The 25,617-nt window shown below is 47.4% G+C and overlaps 1 protein-coding gene across 3 annotated transcripts in view; it reads right to left on the minus strand.

The window, feature by feature from the left end:
• Nucleotides 1-25,617, minus strand: part of GALNT14 (polypeptide N-acetylgalactosaminyltransferase 14) — a 157,623-nt gene that overhangs the window by 79,416 nt on the left and 52,590 nt on the right. The window contains exon 1 of one of the 3 annotated variants that reach the window (XM_081156611.1): nucleotides 19,656-19,899. The exons of the other annotated variants lie outside the window; for them this stretch is intronic. The gene's annotated coding sequence lies outside the window, so the exon portion shown is untranslated. Of the gene's footprint in view, nucleotides 1-19,655; nucleotides 19,900-25,617 lie in introns of those variants that run through there. 3 annotated transcript variants of the gene reach the window in all.

Below are 25,617 nucleotides of genomic sequence, written 5' to 3' on the forward strand. Positions count from 1 at the left end.
ACCATAGAGACAGCGAGTGTCATCGATTTTAAGGAGCTGGCTCCAGCAGGAGTTGACGGTGTAGTCGAGCAAAATTCCTTCTTCTTCAGGAAACCGCACGCTTTGCTCTGAAGGTCTTCAACCGATTAGATGAGGCCCACCCACATTATGAAGAGCAATCTGCTTGACTCAAAATCTACTCATTTACATGTTTATCTTTACTAAAGGCTACTGATTTAAACGTTTATCACATGCTTAAAATACCTTCACAGTTACATCTAGGCTGGAGCTGACCAAGCAACTGGGCCCCACAGTCTCACCCAGCTGATACATAGCAGGAACCATCAAAGTGAGCTTGTCCTCAGATGTGCAGTGTGTGCAAGCAGGTGATGTCCAGAACTTTCAGGAGGCCATTTCTCTCCAGTAAGGGGCTGGGCCACTGGCTCTTCCACAGGAGGTTTGCAAAGGTCAGAATATCCATCTTGATTGCCTCTTCTCTTCTTACTACACTACCAGATCCCTGAGGCCTTACAGAAGCCTTTCCCTTCCCACCATTACAGCTGTTATTATGCCTCTTAATCTTGGCACCGGGATGCCCTGGCTGGCTTCCAAGAAGGAGAATTACTTTCTGTTTCCCTTACACACTCCTGTTGCTTTTAATTGGATGCAGAGTATCTTGTCTTCTCTCCCCAGACAGATGCTGGAGTGTGGCCTGGGACAGTTTAAGTGGCTTCCCTGCCCTGGCTCAGAGATGAATGAGAGCTAGAATGGGGTGACGCCGGGTCATCCTGGCTGCTACATGGAGCCGTTTCCTTCTAAGAAGATTCCGGAGGCTCTTGTGCATATCATTCACTTATCAGAAGCAGGGCTGCCCCAAGAACCACAATGGTTCCAGTCCTGCCTCTGCCACTAATGTGCCAAGTCACCGTTGACCAGCTTTTCCCAGCCCCCATCCTTGAGTTTCCCTGAAGACCTAGCTAATCTCCAGGGTGTCTTCGAGCTCTAACATTTCCACTGTGACATCATGGCAGGTCATTTCTGTCACGCTTACATACAAAGAAAGGGGTCTGGCCTGAGTCCAGATATGTAAACATGTGCTCAAGGATTTTAGGGGCACAGCTGGGAACTGAACCCAGGACCCTCAACTCTTAAGTCCAGAGCCCTTTCCTCTCCAGTCTTCCCCATGCTCCCTACTTATCTGAGTGTAACCCAAGGTAAGAAATATATTTCATAATGGGACCAGCACATACACCTATAAACACAACAGAGACTAACACTTTATGAATGGAAAGCTCCCTTTCTGCTTACACTGCTTTCTCATTCTGCCCCATGCCTTTAAAAAACACCATTCACTGATGCATCACAATGTGCATTTAAAAAACACTCTGGTCCCCTGACACCACCCAAGCAGGTTGAAGAACCAGGAGGTCCACACGCTGTCACCAGGGCTTAAAGGCAGGCTCTGTTCTCTGCATTTTCTTACTCTGAGAAGTCAGGGAGCCCAGTCAGGGATCTAACCTTCAACCTCAGGGGTCCTAGAACAGTGCACACAGATCCCAGACAATGTGGGTCATGCGTGAAATCAGCCAACCGTGCAAACTTCTGAAAGAAACCTGGCACATGGGTTCCAGTGGGTTAATAGGAGTATGTCCCAAGCATACCTCTCAGGGCTGGTATATCGTATTAGCTGCCCATTATCTGTGCTTCTGCTTCTCACCATAACTTCTTGTGCCCACCCTATCTGGTTAAATAGGAATCTAAATGAAATTCATTTCCACCATCATGTTCCCCTGAAGACTGCACACCTCTACAAACAAGTTTTTGCCTCCAGAAGGCTTCAGGCAACAATTGTTGCCTGAGGTATATGACATGCTAAGGAGTCCCTGATGGATGTGTGTTTTTGTGTGTGTGTGTGTGTGTGTGTGTGTGTGGACCAGGAGTGGGAGGCTGCATCTGTGGCATCTTCCTCGGGTAAAAGAGATTTGCTGAGTCCATTGGTCGTGAGCATGTGTAGCGAGGCACATGATGCACATGAATGAATACAGCTGTACACTCGAACCCCTTCTTTAGCGGCCAGTGTGCCTGTCGGTGATTCTCATTCTCGCTGCCACTGGCATGAACTCTCTCTCATCTCCCCCCTGCTCCTCAGTGCCGGAGCTCTGACGCCCTCACCCATGGGGCTGACCAGGGAGACGGGTGTGAGGGTGCTTGGCCTTTACTGTCAAGCACTTACCCTCCTGAAGATGCCACTTGCCCCAGGTGACCCTCCTCCTCCCACCTCAACATGGAGCCAGAGCAGAACTCCCAGCCCACCCAGAGCCAGCTCACCGGTGAGTCCCTAGCCCACCCCTGCTGGGCGATGACACCCACATTCAGGGCTTCAGGGCAACAGCCCAAAGCCAGGCCCAGTTCACAGGCCCTCTCCACCCGGGTTACAGCCACCTCTGTCTGTCCTTCACCCCAGAGCTCCCGCACATAACAGTCTGTGTCAGAAATACTGCTCCTGTATTATAAATATGCAAACTTGGGAGGCAGCAGGCGACAGGGATAAACCACAAGGAATTATTTACGAGTCTCCCACTCGCACGCTGAGGCTTTATTTGCTTAATGAATGGCCGGGGCCAGCCATCAGCCCAGGGATTTATTTGTCACCGGGAGCAGAAGACACTAGGATGTGGAGATGTAAAAATGACAAATTCTCTGACTCAGCCAAGGTGGTATTTCATTGGCTCGGTACCCAGCGGGAAGGGAAGGTGAGAGGAGGCCCGCGTGCTGAGGAGCAAGGGCCGAGAGGAGCTCACGGCTGAGGGACCGGCCAAGGTAAAAAGCGAAAAGTAAAAACAGAAGCGCCGCTTTCCCAGCTGGAGGCCGAGGGCCAGTAAGGAGGCCATGTGTCAGCAGTTCTCAAATGTTCTCACTACCCTCAGCTCTCCGGGTGCTCCCTGGGCCCCCCCTTCTCAAACTGCCCCCCCATTTCTAATGTGTGTCGAGGGAAGAGTATTGGCCCAGGAAAGTGAAGACACGGGGTTGAGTTTCTATTTAACAACTCCCCAGCAGTGTGACCTTGAACATGTCATTGTGACTCTCTGGATCTGTTGTCACTTATAAATAAAAGGTAAGAGCTCTGTGGCTCTTACACAAAGAACTGAGATCAGGAAGAGCCAACCTGCCTATTCACACACATCCTGCCACTTCCACCTCCACAGTCACGGTCACCGATGCCCCTGTACCACCTTTGCCACCATCACCCCCGCGGCCTCCACCACCACCATGTCCAGATGCTGGTCTTCACCATCAGCAGCTGACCGTCTGGCCCCGCACGGAGACAGTCTCACACGGGCGGCAGCGCTTCTTGTGCCCCTTCTCCCCCCAGGGAAGCCATCTGTCTCCTTGAACCTCTCCCCACGTCACTCATTTGGTAACAGGGTTTTAGTTGGGCACAACCACCCAGCTACTGACTGTATTTCCCAGTCTGCACTGCAGCCAGATGGAGCCACATAACGAAAGGAAGTTACGTGCACAGCATGTAGGAAACTGACTGTCCCCCACTCCTCTCTTTCCCCCTTCCCCTGGACTGGGACCTGGGTGTATCTGTATCAGAAACCACTCGAGCTTTTTTTAGAAAGAGGAATTAAACAGAAGAACTGAGAAGCTTATAAAATTGTTGAAAAGGTTGAGGGAGCAAAGGTTAGGGAAGTCACTACTAGTGTTCAGGAAATCAAAAAATGCAGGAATTATAGGAGATGGCCACCAATGGTCTCAGTTGCCTACAGCACAGGGTGGGTGACACTTCTGTCACCATTCACAGGAGTCCCATCAAATGACCCTATGGTACAAGCAGCCCCAGGGTTAGAGCAAATGCCATTGCTCCCTCCCTGACATGACCTCAAGTGGGTGACTAGAATCATTCACAAAAGAAAGCATATGACTGGGGCACATTTTCACTCTCAGGTTACTGGACCATCATTTTCAACAACCACTGTTAGATTGCCATACTAACATCACAAGTGGTAATGAAGAAACTATATCTAGACTCACTAACATAATTGAAATCACACTTTTGCAGGCCACCTTTGCACTGCCCTGAAAATCTTTGATTACCCTCATCTCCCAATGCCATCTCCACTGCCCCCTTTCTTCTCCCTTGACCCCAAATCAGCAAGTTAAGGAAGCCGATTCCAGCTACAGCTTGTCACACATTCACATCAGGATCCAGCCAAACAAGACCATGTGCAGAAAAAGCAAGTCTTTAAATGTCCTGCCTAAGCCTTGAAAATCGCTGCCACCTTTAGAATTCCATGAAGAAATGTGGCTTTGGGGGCAGAATCTCAGCAATACATTCCGACTTGTAAGGAGAGGCACAGGCTTACCCCTGCTCCTCCGCACCCCCGTGTGGGGGTCACACCTGAGTCACACACACAATACTGGGGTAACACGTTCTCTCTCCAATAAGTGTCTTTCTGTTTGGAGCCTCTGTGTCTGGCATTACTGAGCTGTGCCTGTTCCCTCTGCCTGCTCCCCTAGGGACTCCTAGTAGCTGTCATACTAACCTGCCAGGGAGCTTCCTTTACTGGAAGGAGGCATCTTTTGTCTTTATTGGTGGGATTTGGGGAGGATTACTCAGGAGCCAGGCCTGTGGATACAATGGAGCCCTTGACACCCATGGTGATGAAGCAGGATCCCTGAGAGAGGTGACCAACTGGGCTCAAGGCCAAAGCCCTAACCTATGAAAGAGTGATTTTTTTCTCTGAAAGTCCTCTGTGCCCATGTTCCCTAGAGGACTCACCTGCTCAAGATACCTCCAGACATCCAAGAGCTTTCATCCCCACCAGAGCCCAGGGTTGGGAATGAGAAAGTCCCGGCCACGGGGGAGGGAGGTACAGCAGGCAGACTGCAGTGCGGGGCTCCAGAATGTCCTGAACAGCCACCAAAGACAGGGCCACTTTCATTTCCGGTTGCAAGAAACAGATGAAGTCAGCAGTTCAGAGTAGCTGGGCCTGGCTTTTGCTGCCTCTATTTTCCAGTGCCTTCCAAGGTCAAGCATATTAAGAAGCATCCTGGGGCTGCGAAATGACTGCAGCAACCCAGAGGTCTGTGCAAGCAAGTGCACGACTTCATTCTGCAATCTTCCTGCCAGGGCAGCTGTTGAGACTCTTCCCACCACCTCCACCCCTGATGTTCTCTTTTCCCCACCCAGGAAGCCCCTCTGCAGCTCAGCTCAGCAGCACTGCTGAGCCAATAAAGTTATATCAACCTCCCACAGAGCTGCTGTGAAGAGCGAAGATGCAGTCTGCACTTGGGAACCAAAAAGCTCTGCCTCAGGGGGCACTTCGCTCAACATTGGAGAAGCTGCTCCATGGGAAAAGGAGCGGGAGCTGAAAGGCTGTGTCACATCCACGCCCTAAGGGGACCACTGCATCCGTCAACTGCCAAAGCAGCCCTGAGTTTCGAGGGACCTGGAGTCACACCCCACCCCAAGGTTGGGGCCATACTGTGATCAGTGAACATCCTTGGGCTGGGGAACAGACTGGGTGTAATCTGGCTGGTGCCACATGGGTAAAGGGACAGATGGCAGGACAGAATCAGGTCTCCAAAATGAGCTCTGCTGGCTCGGGTGGGCTGCTCAGGCCAAGTCAATGAAAAGCAAATGAGCGCTAGAGGCTCCAGGGTGTCTCTGATATGCAGAGCATTTCCCTCTTGCTTCCTGGACAGGGGTTCCCATCTATCCATCACATGCGGCATGGCTCCTACTTACAAAACCCAGTGTACCAGAAGCAGGGACAAGATGGGGTCCCCTGTCCTCATGACCCTGACACTTCTAACAGCAGAAGTGCAAGTTTCCGTTTCAAAATAAAGAACCATGAAGTCTCAACACAAGACTCTGAAATGGTCCCAATTCCCCCTTCCCAAGCCAATCATTTAAAACAAACAGGGTTGCCAACTTTCCTTACTCGTGAATCTCAAGTTCTGAAAATGCTGCTTTTGCTTCCTTAATTTTCTAAGGAAACGCCTGTGTAGCTCATGGGCATGCCCTCATCCCCAGTCCCACTGGGGTAATGGCTGTGACTCTGGAAAACCCTGTCCTGAGTTCCTGATTCCTTCCCACCCAGGCCTTCCTCTGCCCCTAACCACTGCCTCCCAAATCCCCATCCCACTCCACACTCCACTCCTCTCCCTGACAAGCTGGTGATGCCCAAATGTTAGCTCTGGCACCAATTTCTCTCCAGATTCCCTCCCATGTTTCCAACTGTCCGAGCTCAACATCTCCACTCAGATGTCCTCACTACTGAAATGCATGTCAGGAACTGAACTCATTATGTCAAGAGCAAACAAACCCTCATATTCATCAAGAGTTTGAGCATTTACAAGCGGCTTTTCCACCTATTTTACACCCACTGTCCCATTTAAATCATACCCGAAATCCTGAAATAAAAGCCAGGAAAGCAACGCTATTCTCACTTCATAGATGAGAACTGGGGGCTCAGAACTCTGTAAGATCAAATAGCTAGTAAATTACAGAGCCGAGATTAAAGTCAGTTTTTATACTTTCTTACTTCTCAAATCAAAGATCCAAACAGCCACCAAATCCCATGAAGTCTTCTTTCCTTCCTAATCTCCCTTATACTGAACCTATCCTTCCCTTGCCACGACGGGACTTCTGCCCTTAGCTGGCTGGACTACCGCAGGGCCTCCTGCTTCACCTTACTGATGCCGTTCTTTAGTCTTTATAACTACTGAGCACTGCTTCCAAAAAATATACACTACCCCAAATAATCCTTGAGAGCACATTTCATTTGTTACCCTTCTAGGAGAGTTTCAAGGACTCCTCCAAGCTCACACATCAAAACAGAGTGTCAAGTCTAGCACTGGGCCCTTCACGAAATGGTCCCAATGTCCTTGCAGCCTTGCCTGGCCAGTTCCCAGAGCTCCTGTGGCTATTCCAGTCACTGACTTTTCATCTTTTTCTAGTCTTTTGATGGTTCTTCTAGTCTTATTTCATTTATTTGTGCTCTAAGCTTTCTTAATTTCCTTCCGTTTGATCTGCTTTTTCTAATTTAAGGTGGAAGTTTAGGTTATTGATTTGAGAGCTTTCTACTTTTTAAAACTAGGCATGGACAGTCATAAATGTCCCTCTAAGCAATGATTTAGCAGCATCATTAAGTTTTAGCTGTTTTCACTTTCATGCTTCTCAAAGTATTTTCCAGTCTCCCTGTGATTTCTTTTTTAATCCACTTATTTAGTGGTTATTTAGAAGTATATTGTTTAATTTCCACATATTTGTAAATTTCCCCAATTCCCTTCTGTAATTGATTTCCAATTTCACTCCACTATGGTTGGAGAAACAACTTTGTATGATTCAAATCCTTTTAAATTCATTGAGGTTGTTTTATGGGCTGACATATGGTCCATCCTGGAGAATGTCCCATGTGCACTTGAGGAGCATGTGTGTCCTGCTGTTGCTGGGTGGAGTGTTCTACAGATGTCTGTTAAGTCTGGTTGATTTATAGTGTTCAAGCCTTCCATTTCCTTGTTGGTCATTGCTGAGTTTTTCTATCCATTATTGAAGTGGGGTATTGAAGTCTCCAGCTATTATTGTGTAATGTCTGCTTTCCCTTCAATTCTATTAGTTATTGCTTTATGTATTATGGAGCTCTGCTGTCAGCTGATTATATGCTCATATTTTTTATCTTCCTGATAAGTTGATCCTTTATCATCATAATATGTCCTTCTTAGCCTCTACTAAAAATTTTGTGTTTTAAAGTCTATTATGTCCGGTATCAGTAAAACTCCTTTTGGTTATTGTTTACATGTTATAGCTTTAATTATTTTTTTTACTTCCAAACCATTTGTGTCTTTAAATCTAAAATGTGTCTCTTGTAGACAGCATATAATTGGATGTTTTAAATCCATTTTCCAATCTCTGCTTCTTGACTAGAGTATTTAGTCTATTTAAATATAATGGATAATTAACGATACCGTAGGATTTATGTTGGCCACTCTGCTATTTATTTTCTGTATGTCTTACGTCTTTGTTCCTCTGTTTCTCCACTACTGGCTTCTTTTATGTTAAATGGATGTTTTCTAGTGTACCATTTTTATTCATTACTGTTTCTTTCTTTTTAGTTATTTTCTTAGTAGGTTCCCTGGAGATTACAATTAACATGTTAATTTATAAGAGTCTAGTTCAGACTAATTCCAACTTATTTTCAATAGTAAATAAAAATTTTAATCCAATATAGCTCTATTCTTCCCCCATTTCATGTAATTATTGTCATACAAATTACATATTTATACACTATGAGCCTATAATTTTTATAATTATTGCTTTGTACAGTTGCTTTTTAAGTCAGATAAGAAAAGAGTAACAAATAAAAAAATATTTACGCTGTAGCAACTTCTACTACTGCTCTTTACTTCTTCATGTGAATTTTGAGTTACTTCTAGTGTTCTCTCATTTCAACCTGAAAAACACTCTTTAGTATTTCTTGTAGTATAGATCTTCTAATAACAAATTCTCTCCATTTTTGTTTATCTGAGAATGTCTTAATTTCTCCTTCAGTTTTGAAAGCTAGTTTTTACTGAATATAAAATGTTTGGTTGACAGTCTGTCAGCATTTTGAATATTTCATACCACTGCCTCCTGGCCTCCAAGCTTTCTGGTGAGAAGTCAGCTGTTAATCATATTCAGTATCCCTTGTATGTGACAAGTTTCTTCTCTCCTGCTGCTTTAAAGGTTCTCTCTTTGTCTTTGACTTTCAACATTTAACTATGATGTGTCTAGGTGAGGATTTCTTTGAGTTTATTCTACTTGGAATTTGTCGAGTTTCTTGGAGGTGTAGACTGTTTTTGATAAATTTGGGAAGTTTTTGGACATTATTCTTTCAACTATTCTTTCTGCCACTTTCTTTCTCCTCTCTCCTCCTGCAATTTCTATCATGCATATGTTGATATGCTTTATGGTGTCCCACAGGTCTCAGATATTTTGTCCACTCTGCTTTTTTTTCCAACTTTCCTCAGACCAGATAATATTAACTGAACTATTTTTAAGCTTGCCGATTCTTTCTTTTGTCAAACCAAATATGCTATTGAGCTTCTTTAGTGAATTTTTATTTGTATATATACACACACATATATAACGTAAAATACAAAAAATGTATAACTGAAATATATATATATAATTTCTAACTTGATATTCTGTATTGAATTAAACAGTTTCCTCATACTTTCCTTTAATTCTCATATGTCCCCTAACTCACTGATGGATCCTATACCTATTTCCTTAGTCTCATCTTGTATGAGGAGGGGAAGGGTGCACCTTGGAGAAACTCTTTTCTCATTTAGCTCCACATTATTCCTGAAACACAGGAGGGTAACTTAGAATAAGACCATGTTTGAGATGTGAAGGAGAGGAAAAAACAAGCATATTAATTCAACAATGATTTATTTGCCTGTTAAATGCCAGGTACCATGTTTGGCATTGGTGATTCAGTGACGAATGGAGTCCCAGCCCCTGTGCTCACAGACATTTCACCAGGACAAAGACATGGCCAAGGCCATCCACAGGCAAAGGCAACATCAGGGGCAGAACCCGTTTGCTCAGACCGGCCATACTTTCATGTCACTTAGGTTATGATCTTTAATAGGTAATTATTTCAGTCTCTGTTCTATTTAGACTGTCGTGTAGTGGTGCTATCGACAACATCTGGTCATATTTAGGAGTTTAAACAGGAGATAAAGGTAGCAAAAGAAGAGACCAGTGTCTGTGGTTAAGACTTGACTTGATATCCCCTTTATAAAGCTTCACATGAAAATTTATTTTAGTATCAAGTAATAGAAAAATCTTTGCTTCTCTTGAAAAACTCATTGTTCCTCCTTTTCTGATAACAGAGTTATGAAACCACATTTCCCTGTTCACTCTGACAACCAGAAAGCTTAAGTAGAGTCAGATGTGAAGTTTAATATATAACAATTATAGTCACTGAGACTTTGGGTGCTTTTCCTGGCCCAAAGTCTTTATTTCTACACCGTCATGAATTTATGACATGTGTACTTAGCATAAATCACTTTATTAAGGTGTGCGACAGAAAAATCATTCTGGTATCAATTTTCTTTTTTTTTTGGTAATACTGAAAGAAGCTAAAAGGAACAAGAGTTATTTTCCTCTCTCATCTGGAGGAAGTTTTGAGAATGTCCTGTGAACCTGGGGTGAGGGCTGATTTCTGCAGGTACCACGAGTGGTGGATGTTGGGGCTCTTCCCCTTGCAGTGTCCTGGGACTATGGGAGGATCTCAGAAAGGACCTCCAGCCCAAACCCTCACGTTTTTGTAACAAGGAAGTGCAGGAGCCACTGGCCTGCAGATCACATGGACTACGATGTGAAAGGGTCCTCCCCAGCCCTTTGGAACTAGTGAGAACCCCGAGGTTTTTGTACAATCCTCAGGGAGCTGGTAGGAGTGGAGGATTCTTGACAGACAGACTGAATTTCCTGCCAGCTCAGCAGGTGGCAGCTTAGCACTGATTAAACTGTAGATAAATAAAGAAATGTGACATCTCTTGCACCCTACTATTGTGGCCTGAAACTCATACAAGCCAAGTGGGATATAAATAAATGAGCAAGTAAATAAACAGGCTAGAGGCCAGAGTGCCTGGGATCAATTCCCAGTTTGCTGTGTTTCCACCATTAGGGTCGTGCAACCTTGAAACACAGGGCTAACGGAGAGCTCGGCGCCTAGCACAGTAAACACCATCTGCGGGGACTGTGTGGTAAGGGATGGAGGTAACAAAGCCAAGGACAGTTCCAGCCTGCACAACACTTACAATTTAACGTAGGCAGCACATGTCAACAATAAAATATTAATAAGAAAAAGACGACCATACAGTCGTGAGATACATTATGCATTCACTACACATAAGGCACAGAGAGAAGGTGAGGGTGGAGACCGCACCCAGCAGGCGGGAAGCGTGCGGGTCCATGAGGAAGACAGGAGACGTAGAATGCCAACACTCCAGAAGGGGGACACGGACTATGACGAGGATGTGCATAAAGCGCTATGGAATGAGAGGTCACTGTGTCTGAAGAAAGGGAAGGTGGCCTGAGGGGCACTGCAGGCCAGGGGTGTGAAGGGGTGTGTACACACCGCTCATGCTCAGGGCTGCAGGGGTGCAGTAAATGTTTCATCATGATACAGGCCCCCCCCCATGATGTGTGAGGATGGGTGGATAAGTGACGTTGAGGCCAGAAGGACATGTGCAGGTCAGGCAAGACAGCATTCTGGATGCCACGCTCAGGGGGTTAGATCGTAAGCAACAGACAAGGAGACGGGGAGATTACAGAGCTCTGAACAGAGAAGGGCCGTGATAAGAAAAATGCTCTCAGCACTTTGCTCAAATAGCTGAACGTGGGATGATACGTTAGAGAACACAGATGAAATAGTTACAGGGAGACATGTTAAGAAGTCTGTTAAAATGTCTTGGGCACTTGAACTGTACTAGAGGCAGAGGGGCTTGGAAAGAATGCAGGAGATGCAAGGAAGTTCACAGATGTGATGAAGTGATGAGCTGGAGGGAGAATGAGGGGGACGGGCACCAAGAGATGACTCGGATTTCAGTCCTGGGTGAAATGGCGAGCACAGGAGATGAGGGGCTCCGTCGAGAGCACACTGAGCAGGAGGCCCCAGTGGGCCCTGCAATGAGATGCTCAGCAGGTGTCTCATGTACAGAGACATATTATACAAGTGAACACTCAGTGTTATACGTTTATAACCTATCTTTCAAAACTGATGAATTAGTGGAGCTCCACAGTCATCTAACAAAAGGATTCTTCACCTTACAAAAGCATTAATAATAGGGTACTTTAAATAGTTAGTTCCCCTAGTGAATATAAAAGAGGCTTTAATATTTTTTTGAAAGGTGACTTACACCTCTCTTTTCAAAAACCCATCTATTGTGTTAAGTAAAGCATATCTATGTATGAATATGGAATGAACTGGGAGACTTCAGCCAGGTAAAATTAATCAAGGTAGATGTCATGAAGGAGGTGATCAATCTTAAAGGGAATACTGAAAGGGTGGCACTTGACTTAGTGAAGAAAAAAGATTGGGGGCTCAGAAGGGGGAGTGTAGTCTCACTGGGGCGAAGAGCCTCCCATATTCTCTCCACTCTTCTTCCCAGGAACCAGTGGAGCTGGTTGGGTGGTGGGAACTCCAGTTCCACCCACAGCCTGCCCACCTCTGTTGATGGCAACTCCACTCATCCGTCAAGGTGAAAACCTCAGGGGATCCTCGCTCCCTTCCTCTGTCATACAACCTGCATCTAATCCATCAGGATTCAAAACATTCCAGTATCTGCCTTTTCTAGCTATCTCCACTACTGCTACTATCTTTCTTTTTTTTAATCCTCACCAGAGGATATTTTTCCATTGCTTTTCAGAGAGACTGGGGGGGGGGGGGGGAGAGAAAGGGAGAGAGAGAAAGGGAGAGGGAGGGAGAGAGAGGGAGAGAGAGAAACATCAATGTGAGAGATACACATCTATTGGTTGCTTCCCACACACACCCAGGCTGGGGTCAGGGATGGAGCCTGCAACCGAGGTACATGCCCTTGACCTGAGTCTAGCCCAAGACCCTTCAGTCTGCGGGCCGATGCTCTAACCACTGATCGAAACAGCCTAGGGTTACGGCTACCATCTTGAACCAAGCCTCCACCCTCTTGGACTTGGATTATTTCAAGTTTCTCTGTAGGTCTCATTGCTTCTGCCCTTGCCCTCCCAAAGTCTATTTTCAATACAACTGCTAGAGTGGCCCTTTTTAAAAGACAGCTCAGATCTTGTCATTCCTTTCCTCAATACCCCCTCCCCATGGCTCTCCACTTCCTTCTGAATCCATGCCAAAGTCCCTTTTGTGGCTTACACGGCTCTACTGGATGTTTCTGGTTTGCCGTCTCACCCTGTCCTCACCCAGCCCACTCCGCTGGCCCCTTGCTGCTTTCAAGCTCTCCACGCACACTTTCACTTTGGAGCCTTTGCTATAATTCTTTTCTGGAACACACTCCCCTAAATATATGCAAGACTAAGTCTTGCCCTTCCTTCAAGCTGTGGCTCAAACCTCACTTTCATCAGATGAAACGCTGCAACCTACTGCCTGGCCCTCCTGAGTATTTCCAATCCCTCCCCCTGCTCTCCTGTTTGTTTTTACATAGCACTGATTTCCTTCAGACATACTATATACTTTCCCTATTGGTTATGCTTACTATTTATTGGCTATCTTCCCCTGCTAAAATAAAAGCTCCATTGGTGTTCTTTGTCTGTTTTGTTTTGTACCTAGCCCATTGTAGCTGTTTGATAAATAACAAAGAAATGAGTCAACGAATGAATAAGTGAAGAAAAAGTGATGTACACAAATAAGATGGGTGAAACCCCACAACTCACCAACTCCAGCCAAAAATGCTGCACTCTGAGGCAGAAGGCAAAGGATCCAGTCCCTGCGGGGTCCACAAGTCTGGCTGTGGGGCTCCAGACAAGTATTAAAACTCTCCGGGATGCTCCACCTTACCAGGAAGGGATGGGCCTGGTGATTTGGGGGTTTTTAGTGCTTTTTCAAAATTATTTAATTCATTCAACAAATACATATTGAGGGCCTACTACCTGTTAGGTCCTGTGCTTATAAAAATTAATAAAACATCATACCACACTGGTCCCTCCCCACAGTCCAGAGCAATCAACCTGTACACGAAGAATTATAATACACTACGATATCAGGTATCTATGCAAAGTGCCATGGAATCATAGATACAACAGGGATGAGGTCAGTGGTGGGGACCCAAGGGGTAGGGGATGGTCAGGAAAGGGCCCGCCAGGCTACACGTGCCTCCCTGGATCTTGAAGAGCAGAACCAGAAGGACCCACTCGGTGACTGTCAAGTTTCCCAACTGCCAACTTCATGTACCGTCCTCTATAACAATGTTGTGAAGGTCCAGAAAGTTATTGTAAGACCATCTAATCATTTTTTAAGACCATTTAATCATTCAAAGATCAACTTTTTTTCATGTAATTGTTTCTTCACATTCCCTTTAGTAAGTCTTTTAAAGTCACACATTGTTTGGAAAAGACAAGGCTTTTGTCCTGACACATCAGAGTTCCAAGAACTATTCAGAAGGGCTTAGCAGTAAAAGAATGCGCTGCGCTTTGCATCCTGCAGTGGTGGTGTGCCTGCAAACTCAACGCGCTGCCCTCCTAAATCAAACACATTGCAGAGAGCTTGTTTCCTCCAAAAAAAACCAAGGTTCACATTCAAATCAAGTGACATTGTTCCCTTTTGCAGCCTCGGCCTACTGAGAGGAGCAGAGAGGAGGCCTACCTTGCAGCCTCACCTCACCTGCCATCCCCAGTCAGGCTGGCGAGGAGAGAAGGGAAGGCCAGTGGGAACATCTGACAGGGAGTCTGAGTGGGCAGTTCGACAGGCTTTTCTGGGCGTGGCATCATTCCTTGGGGAAGGAGGTTGTCTTGCGGGGGGAAATCCTAAGTCATCCAACCCTAGGGCCCCTCATCCACCTATGCTGCTCCTTCCCATCCCAGTTTACTGTAAGACAGGGTGTTGTTCCCAGCGGCCCAGATTCCTTGCTCTACTCTGAGATCTGATGGGCACTAGAGGTAACATCTCTACCTCTGTATAACTAAAAACAAGGGCCAGGGGTCCAAGGTGTTCCCCGGTCTCCCTTCCATATCCAAATCCACGAGAACCTGGGCTTGTGACCTTGAAGGGAGTCTTTCTAGAAGAGCGTGGACTTGAGCAAGGGTTCCCTAATCTGGCTGCACACAGGATCACCCAGGAGAGCTGGGTCAAAATGCAGACTCCACTGAATCAAAATCCAGACACACTGAATCATAAACTCCGCAAGCAGGCCCAGGAATCTGTGAGCTAACCAGCTCTGCAGATGAGCCTCCTGCCATAAGAAAACAAAGCTGTAACAGAGCCTCCTTACCAGCCGCAACCAGTAAGACAGCCAACCGGGGACGTGCTGTGGAAGCCCAGGCTGCCCACCCACCTTAACTCTAGGCGTGTTTTGAGTGCCAATGTCCAGTCTATTCTGGGAGCATTGGCTCACAGCCAAGCACCAGGCCTTAGGGGCTCCAGCTTAGGGTCCATAATAGATGGATTTAGAACATTAATCCAAAGCTGCTGAGCACGTGGGATGCCTCCAAACACCCGAGAGCCAGCTCCCAGCTCTCTGGGAGAAGCAGCCCCAACTCAGGGGTGATGAAACCACTTTCCCTGGGTGCAGAGGGGCATGCTCAATCAGGGATAGCCTCATCTCCAAGGAGGACTCCTGGGTATATGTGCTACCCACCCGATGTGGGAGGGCAGGGGGACAGGGGTGGGCAAGAAACCCGTATTTATCTGTTTCTCTTGCTTTCTATTAGGCTTGGGGCCCTTCTGGCTCTATGGCTTTTGGCTAGGGACACAGGAATGCCAAGGTTCCTGAGAAGCGTCCTGAATGCTCCAAGCCAGACCTAAGCTGGCTCCATTGCTTAGCTCCCGGGTTATTGGGGGACAGCCAGGCTGGCGCGGCTTCTGGGCCAAGGCACCAGGGAAGCACACTGGCAGCTCACTGTCCGGGCCTCAGGTCTGGAGAATCCCAGAACTATGGTGTGTGTGTGGCAGGGGCTGAGAAAGGGGCATGAGTGAGGACATAGAGAGGGGTGAGGGGATGGGGGCCGGGGGAGGTGCACAGGCTGAGAGGAGGGAGAGGAGGCCACAGGGCCAAGCAGGGAGAACCAAGGCAGACAGCACTCTTCCGAGAGTGGCAGGCAAGGAGCAGATCAATCTGCAAACCTGTGGGTCTATAAAATCCAATTCCCCTCCATTCAAGATTCTGCTCCGACCTCCTTCACTAAATCCCTTCTGACTTCACATTAAACTTTACTACAACGCATAGCTTGTAAATGGCATCAAAACAATTTACTACAGCCTTTACCCGCCTTGGTTTAAATAATAAACATTTTTATTTCACTCTTCTGTAAAATGAAACTCTTGGAGGGCAAAGGAAGAAAAGTCGAGGTGGGACCAAGAGGTGGGAGAGGTGGGGCAGGAGCAGGAAACAAATGCGGGCCCAGTGCTGTGGGAGCCCCTAGACTCTCAGCCAGCACCACAGTTCTGCTCACTGTCTCAGGGCCATGTGTTGAGCACCACCCTTCTCACTGCAGACAAAAAAGTCAGGTCTTGCCGCCAAGGGATCATGGTGATGGGCACAGACGTGACAGGGTCAGGATGTGGTCCACGAATCCACATGGACACCCCCAAAGGGCACAGGCTGGGAGAGTCAAGCAAGAGGAAGGGCCAAGTGGAGAACTATTTGAGAATGAGGTTCGGGGTGGGGAGGCATTCTGGGGACAGAGCTGAGAAGCCCAGCGAGGTCCCTAGAGAATCCAAAGTTGCGGGGAGCCTAGCTCCCAATTCTGGCCCCTAGGGGCTCAGGCGGCCAGGCACCCACCACTAGGAGCAGCAGCGCCAATCCCTTCTGGATGCTCCAGTTGCCAGCACTAAAACTCCTTAAGTGGAAATCATTCAGGCTCCCAGGGCTCTCGCTAAACCTGAAGCGTCAGCAGCCAGCCAGCTTGTTACTTTCTTTAACTAATGCCTTTCTATTTCCTGCAGAGTAAACAACTTGATTCCATTAGATGTTGTAAAATATTTACCAAGCGGCCAGGGTGGCTTCCTTCCTCCCAACATGCAAGAGGAAGAAAGCTCTGAGTTAGGACTGAATGAACATCAACAGACAAGGCCACGGGCTTCCAGTTAGTGACCATCAACCAGAGACTGGAGACTGGGAAGGGGGGAGGGGAGAACTGAAAAGGGGGTGATGAAAAGGAGCAGTGGCGGGCAGAGCAAGTCCGCCTGCAAAGCGGAGCAGCACAAAATGCACTGTGCCATCCTGGGATCCGAGGCAGGAAAACTTGTGAAAGCCAAATAGAGTCTGGAGCTGGGTTAATGGTAATGTAGCACCCATGTTGGTTTCTAAATTATGACAAATGTTCCTTGTAATGTAAAATGGTAATATTAGCGGGAACTGGGTGAAGGGTAGGCAGCAACTCTCTGTACCCTTTGCAACTTTTCTGTAAATCTAAAATTACACTAAACTAAAAAGTTCGCTTTTTAAAAGTAAATGTGCAGCCCTTTTGGAGGTGAGGGGTTCTCCAGTATGGGTGGTGGGATTTGGGGGCAGCCCAGCACCAGCAGGGATCTGTTCTGTGTAGGGCCTCACCCCAGACACCTGCAAGTCACAGGCAGGTTGTAACTAAGGAGAAGGGTAAAGGGAAACAGGAGAGGGAAAGCTCTGCAAAGAGATGGAAGCAAGGGAATCAGGCAGCAAGGTGCTACAGAGAACCCACCTGCACTGCCAGGAAATCTGGATGGAGGCAGGGAAATGAACTGGGTAGAATGCTTCACACCACGTGGAATACTCTGGGCTGGCATTAGGCAGCCACTGCTGGATTCTTTCAGACCTGCCTCCGATGGGGTGTGTGAGACCCTCTACCAGCTGGGCATGTTTGAAATTCCCATCACAGGCCCAAGGAGGGGACGTATAACCTACCTGATCAGGGACTTTGAATAAAGATTGACATTTAACTCAACAGACTTTGAATCTAGCAGTTTACCCTTCATAATGTGGGTGGGCCTCATCCAGTCAGTTGAAGGTCTTAAGAGCAAAGGGTGAGGTTTTCTGAAAATAGGAACCCTACCTGGGCTTCCATCCTGCCTGGCCTGCTCCATGGGTTCCAAGCTCAAGACTGCAACATAAGCTCTTATTTGAATTTCCAACTCTGTAGATTTTAGACTTTCCAGCTACCACAATCATGTGAGCCAATGCCTTAAAATTAATCTAGATAGATAGATATGAGATAGAGACAGATATACACACATATACTGGCTCTGCTTTCCTGGAGAACCCTGACTAATACAAGCAAAGCCAGAGGGTCAGAGGCACCTGCTCCATTCACTGTCCTGTTGACATCTCCCTGTGGGTTTAGGGGCGGTGACACCCTGTCACTGGTGCATCCACAGCTTCATGGATCAGTCACTGAAATAAAGAGTCCATATTGATTGTCTTAAGAGGATGTCTTTCCCTCTACTCAAAACTGACAGTGACAAACATTTCAGAATTAGCTTAGTGGGCATTTCCCCCACTGCATCTCAGTTTCAACTCAAAAATAACAACATATCACTCAGCTTCCCACTGATCCCCAGTCCGTGTGCCCTGGGCGGACAGAATTTCCTTTGTGGAGAGGACAAATGTGCCCCTGCCAGGAGATGCACTCACTGAGGTGCTGAGTTATCCACCAAGGAGAGTGGAATAACATCATTCATTCCTTCATCCATCCATCCCCCCACAGAATTTACTGCAGCCCCTGAGCCGGTGCTGCTTTCAGCTCTGTGGATACAAGGGGAGCAAGTCAGTGTCCCTGCCTTCAAGGAGATTACACCTTATTTAGGGAGAGACAAGTATACTGGCCACTTCAAGGAAGTGCGACAAATCCTTCGATCCCCTGGAATGAGCTGTCTACTTAATGGCTGCTCTTATTTTTTTTTTTAATATAGTCTGAGTTAAGACTAAAGTCATATTTACATATGTGCAGACTTACTCTGGCCATTGTGTCCATGTGATCAAAGATAACCTTGGTGTGGTTGGCTCCTTCTTGTCATTCTGGGCTCACCTTAAATGCCCCCTCCTCTGAGAGGCTTTCCCAAACTGCCTGATCTGAAGTGGCCCTGTCACTCTCCCTCCCACCATCCTATTTTATTGTCATTATGGCATTTATCTCTGCCTGGCTTCTCCTTATCTGTTAATCTATCCTCTGCCTAGAGCAGATTCTTGTCTGTCTGGTGCAATGCTACACCCCCAGCACCCAGCGCAGTGACCACTCCACCGATGTTTACTGCACAAATGAATGAACAGATGAACAGGGGGAAAAAAAGACCCACTGGTTCCCAACCTCCAGGGGCCCTTGAATGTAATAATAAGACACTGTGAGCCATTCTGATACATGCCAAAGCCTAACAGACTTCATCTGTTTGCTTACCCTTGATAAAGCCCCACAGGAGAAATAAAATGTCACATTTCTCTGCCTTCGACTAGAATGATATCAACTCAGTAATACTGGCTCCCATGCTAATCAGAAACTCTCATTAGTAAAAATATTTGGATATTGAAAGTGGAAAAACAAACACATCATAACATCAGAGCCTTTTATTTAGTGGATAACACCTTTCAAAACCGGAGACCATGAAGCAAATAAAAAGCACAAGAGGCGCCTCATGGAGAAGAGACGGGATACCCTCTCTTTCCTGGGTGGGAGACTGAGGCTTGAGGCCATACAGAGCCACGAGCAGGAACCCCGTAAACTATCTGAGCAAAAACGGGTGAGACTCAGCCATGGAAATATTGCTTATAAAAGAAATCATGCTCTGGAAAAGGAGTAATTTAAATAAAAGCAAAAATTCTTATTCACAGCACAGATACACAGTATCTCCCGACTCGCTGCTATCAAAGAGATCATCCACAGAACACTAACAATCCTCAGAACGGCTAATGCAATTGGAAAGTTGACACCCATTAGCAAGGCGCCAACACGCTGCTTCTCACTATTTTAATATTTTAAAAGCGTAAATGACATGGGCACTTACCCCTCAGAAGCTGACCTTTGAATAGCACTTTAAACGCTGGGACTAAAGGTGCTGGATAAACCACACACTTGTCATTCCACTTGATCAACTGCCTGGCAAAGCTTCAGGGTCGAAGGAGAACAGTCCAGGTCAGCTGGGATTCCAGCTGCCAGAGGTCAAAGGGGCCATTATGCCATTATCTGCTCTCTGAGTCCTGGCCTGGCCCTGCCACCCGAGTGTCCGTGCCACCCATCTGCAGTGTGCTGGGTCCTGGGAGGGGCCTCTGTTGTAATGAGGGCTTTGAGCAGGCTCACAGCAAAGGGGACAGGCTCCCCACTGGCCAGGCGCTCTGACCCAGACTTCGAGGCATCACCGCCACAACCCAGTACCTTTGGTTACAGCGACGTACGCAGAGTCAAGACCATGCAGTCCAGGGATTCCGAACCTTCTGTGTGTGTGGGAGCCACGGGGAAGCCCTTCTCAGAATAATGTTTATAAATGCATAAAATAAAAGGTATAGTATTACAAAGAAAACAAATCATATTCAAATTTTAATTTGATATAATAATATACATGTTTATTAACATATTCAAGATCTAGCAGTGGTCTAATAACTGCTATAGTTTCAAGGTAGTAACAAGATGAAAAATTTCAAAATACCTATAGCAGCTGTATGTGTCAGTGTAAAGCTAGGCCCGAGCTAGGAAGCCAGCTCAGCCGCTGAGGCCCTGGGCCGGGCTCTGGTACCACAGGGGAGGCAACAGGACTCTTTTACAGCTGCCAGGAACAACTGTTACTAGGTGCTTCACTTTTTGGTCACCGAGCCTTAGATCATCACATGACACATCACTGCACTTGAGAGCCTGTGCGGAACACTAGCTCAGCTTAGAGAACTGGTAACGAGCCCTGATTCTGATGTCAGAGACTCAGGTTTCATCCTGAGCATTCTACATTTGCCCCCCAGATATACTGTCTCCGACCTTTTCCATCCCACTCTGTGCCCTGGGAGCTGACACACCAAGCCCCCCTCTGCCAGGGCTCCAAGGTGGCTCCAGTAACACCATCCCCCTCCCCACCTTTACCCACCTCCACCCAGCCCCTGGCCTCTGGCCATCACCACCCTGTTGTCTGTGTCCATGGGCTATGCATATATGTTCTTTGGCTAATCCCTTTACCTTCTTTCATTAGTTCCCCCCACCCCCCTCCCCTCTGTCAGTCTGTTCCATGTATCCATGCTTTGTTTCAAAAGGGAAAGCCAGCCTGGTGGCCTTGCCCTATCCTCGCCTGTCCAGCATTAATGAAAAAACAGCGTTAATTTCCTTTGAATTAAAAACAAAAATCACAGTCCACTTCCATTCTGAACAGAAACAGCCCAACACTTTTATGTACCTATTCTAAAATGTTACTTGTCCTGAGCAAACACTACCAGAAATTCAATTTAGTGTATGATTTATTGGTAATGCCAACTTATATTTCTTTCCCTTCCCATTAATTGGGTTCCCAAATCTCCTTGAATGCTTAGTGTGGACACTATCCCAAGCCCTTTCCCACCCCCAACCTTGAGATGCTCAGGTCATTAATTCTTACAGTACATCTCAGAGGAAGAGAGGTGCTGTTAGCTGCACTTCCCAAATGAAGAGACCTGGAGCAGAAAGGTTAAGTGGCTGGCCCAAGGGTGACAAGAAAACTCTATTATGATGACATAGCTTTGCCAGATTGTCTTTCTCAACCCACCATAAACCGGGCCCTCAGGTCCCTACTTTGCCAACAATCCACACAGGTCAACCACCCAGAGCCTCTTATTGAGCCTAAACAGGACCAATGTCAAACAGGTCCCACTCCTGCCAGAGAGAAAGGCCTCAGTGGAGGAATGGAGCTGATTACACACTCCTGAACTTAATAGGGGAAAGCAAATCCATTCTGAATGAATTGAACCCTCCTTCCCAGAGCACGGGAGAAGCTGTTCATAAAACATTTGCTAACCATTAACTACAGTCCTGCTATTAAATGCTGTTAACAGCAGCTCCTCAGAGCTGTGCCTCACCAGGCTAGCTGCACCTTTAACAGGCCAGCGGCTGTCAACGTGACACTCGGGGCCCAGCCAGCACAGCCGGGTGATAAGTTTAAGTTAAACAGCAATCTCGATTAGTTTCGGTGCTTTGGGCCCAGCAGGTCACCCCTCTCCAAGGGAAGTCGGAGAAGCCCAGAAGACAGCCAATTCTGCAGGACCACCTGGCTCCACGTTTCCTGTGTCTTAACTGCATTCACCCCGCCAGGACCTTTGTAGAGAAGCCCCAGGGCACAGAAGGGTAATGGGCGTTTGTGGTCACAGGAGGGCCTCTGAGAAACTGAGGGGCTGCTGTAGGAATTGCAGACTTTCTTCCCAGCCGGCTTTGAAGGGAAGGCAGGCCTTTGCAGCTCCCCTTTCCGCATTTCTCCTTTCCCTTTCCCGCTTAAGTGCTGGCGTTTCTCTTCCCACCCTTCAAGTGGTCCCTCGTGGCTTGTCCACCCCCAGGCAGTCAACCATCACCTGTAGACCAGGGGTCCCAAACTCCACCAGGCCTTTCTCCTGAACTCCAGACTCCCCACCGAGCATCCCACTTGAATGTCCCTCAAACTCCACTCAACTGAGGCCTTGTCTCCACCTCCCTCACCCAAGGTGCTCTTTCTCCCTGCCGCTCCAATCTCAAAAGCAAGTTCCTTTCTCCACCCAGTGTCTCAAAACGAACATTTGGCTTTTTCTTTAATTTCTCTTTCTCAACCCTCACATCCATTGATGGGCTTATTAATCCTGCTACCAAATATCTCTGGCATCCATCTCCTTCTTCTCTCTGATTTTAAATGAAATCATCTCATCTCAGTCTGGGTGTCCATCATTCATCCTGAGTCTAAAAGATCATCAGGGGAATTTTGCCCAAACCGAATAGAAACCATAAATATCCCCTCCTAGAAAACAACTCTCTGTCCTATAGCTTATATGGTCTTTCCCACTTGAAGCCCAAACTCTCTGGCCAGTCTCACTCGAAGCGACTTTCCCCAATAAACTTTGTACTCCAACTACCCCAGATTACCATGCAACCATAAGAAAACAGGCATGCAATGCCTGCGAGTGTTTGCTGATTCTTTCCCCCCTGCCTAGAATGTTCTTTCCCTTATTCTTTAGTCTTTAAGCCTCATGCCCATGCCTTTCAGTATAAAATCTTGCAATTTACTCTACACCTGCCTCTTTTCTGAGTACCCGTCACTACATCTTATCACCCTGTCATTGCCCCCAAGTGTCTACCATCACCACCCACACTGAACAGCCCTCGGAAGTAGGATCGTAGTTTAAGCTTACTCATACCCCCAGAATTTAATGCAGTGTCGGAAACAAATGGTTTCAATAAAATCTTGACAATGAATTGAATCCCTGACTGATAGTAAGGATAATTTTGCCTGAATGGAAAAGATTTGAAAAGACAATTCCACAGGAGGGGACCTCCAAAATGAGGATTTCCTTCTCATTTCATGCCTATTGGGCAGCGTGCTCTTTTACCAATTGCAAGTGGAGAAATGACCAGGCTCCTGGCCAAGTCCACCAGAATCCAGAATGGACATCGCATCTGGACTGGTGGGGACTGGCTCTCTCCCCCAGATAACCTGCTGCAAACATTTGACCTTAGTGGGAATAGAGACTGCAGCTCAACTGTTACACATCTGCCTTCATGTTCCTACTGTGTACAAGGACACAAACGTAAGATACTATCACTGCCAAGACAGCTTTCACGGGCTCCCTGGAGAGTTTAGACAGAGGCACAAAACTAGAGGAGTGTAACGTGAGAGAGCAAATTTCTAGAATATTAAATCTGAAACAACCTTCAGGACCAACTCCTCCAGGGCTTTCCTACTCCCTCTCAGAGCCCTAGATCCTATGGTGGTATAGTGCGAGATTAAGGCGCTGGAGCCTGCTCCAAACCCTGGTCCCCCAAAACCAGAGTTCCACTTTCATCCTGTTCATATGTGGGACCTGGCACAGATTTCAATCAAACTAAAAGGATTCCACTGGAGGAAATGTTTGAAAGTTAATATCTATTCTAATTCCCTAGGTCATCCAACTAGCTTATAGAACAGCCAACACTGTGTGTTTACATGTGAAATACATGACACAGAGGATCCTGACTTTCATTGGATTGGCAGACTTTAAATTGTCCTGTTGGATCTTGCCAGACACCCTATATTTTGAGATCTGAAGCCAGGACATTTATGTCTCCTTCCCCACCCACCACTGGGCCCCTGCTGCCTCTAGGTCCCCTCTCCTGCAAAGGCTTCCGGCACAGGAAGTCCACATTTCTGTCCAGAGGAAAGAAGTGAGTCCCTTGTGCCTGGTGTCCAGGCAGCGGGCGCCCGGGTCCTGCACCGGCCTGCGGGACACAGGCTGCCGCAGGGCAGCTCTCCACTCAGCAGCACTGCCCAGGGCTCCTTCTCAGAAATGGCTCAGCTCTAAAATAAATGTGATGGGGGAAGGCAAGCGGGACCAGGCAAGGAAGACTAAGGATATTTCTTAAAACTACGGGGCCAGGTCCTCTCCTGGGAACAACTTTCCCCTTGTATCGATCTCCAGGACAAACAGGGACCAGGAGGGAGAGAGCGGTGAAAAACTGTTACAATAGTTAAAGAGATTCATCTCCCCCCTCGTCGCTGGCACGCTAAGCGCTCGCTTTCAGGCTGGCTGCGCTTCTTCTCGGGGCGGGGGGATGAAGAGTGGGGATGATGGAGCAGCGGCTGGAAGCAAGGCCCAAACTGACCTCTCCTTTCCAGGTCAGCCCCGAAGACCTCCCGGCTCTAGACCCCCACAGAATCTGCAGTCTATGCATCCATCTTGGTCCTTTATCCAACCTTTCGTTGTATTATTTTAATTACTATGTGAATGCATTAAGTTTCTAGGACCATGAAGGTAGAGACTACATCTGATGTTTTGCATTCTGTCCTCAAGCTCCCCCCTTCCTCTCTCTTCCCTCCAGGGGAGGCTGAGATGATCGCGGGGAAAGCATCACTGTGAGTCAAATTAAATCCCTCCCTTCTATCTCATAGCTGGGGTATTTTTGGCAAGTCACTGGCTCCCTCTGAGCTTTATTCTCTGCACTGGAAAAATGGGGAGAATTCTTTTCAGGAGAGTGGTAAGAATTAAGGCAATACAGATGCTCTCGATAAGCCACATGACTCAGTGCCTGGCAGATCCTAGGGCACAAGACAAGAGAGCAATTGGCATAGTGCTGGGTGGGGTTGGCCAGACCAGTCCTGGGCCAGGAGGAAGGCCCTGGGACGAGTGGATGCCACTGCAAACCGTCCAGTCATATCAGCCTGGTAACAGCCCTTCCAGGGTCTCAGATTGACAGGTCCTGCTGGGACTTAAAAAATGATGTGTGAATTGAATCACTGTGAAAGGAATCACCTTCCGATTGTGCTGGGGAGCTTCCTGCTTTGAGAAAGACTAGAACAAACCTCCCTACACATCCTCCCTAGGTGCCCAGGGACATCCTGGTGTTCAACCAATCTTCCCTGGGTGACCAGGGACAGCACGACACCAGGGCAGGAGGCAGGGGATAGACATGGGTTTTGAGTTCCAGCTTTGACACGTTCATGCCTTGTAACCTACCAAAATATCCCACTAACTGCCCTAAAACTCAACCCATGGGAAGTCAGTGGAGCACTGGGCTACCACCAGTACACAGCTGTGTGACCCAGAGCAAGCGGCTCAACTTCTCTGAGCCTTACTGTCCTCACCTTGCACACAGGGTTGTTATGTGGGAGAGAGGAGATAATCGTTGCAAGGTGCTGAGCTCAGAGGAGGACAGCACACGGCAGGTACCCCCTTCCCAGGAGCCCTTTCCCCTTCTCCCTCAATCTGGAGGTCCCAGTCTGTGAGAGCCACTGTTCCATGCTTTTCACTGGCTCCGCAGCAGCGCTGTTTTTAGGCCACCCCAGGGCCAGAGCACACTGCCTG

Source organism: Miniopterus schreibersii, assembly GCF_964146895.1.
Source record: "Miniopterus schreibersii genome assembly, chromosome: 13".
Lineage (NCBI taxonomy): Eukaryota > Metazoa > Chordata > Mammalia > Chiroptera > Miniopteridae > Miniopterus > Miniopterus schreibersii.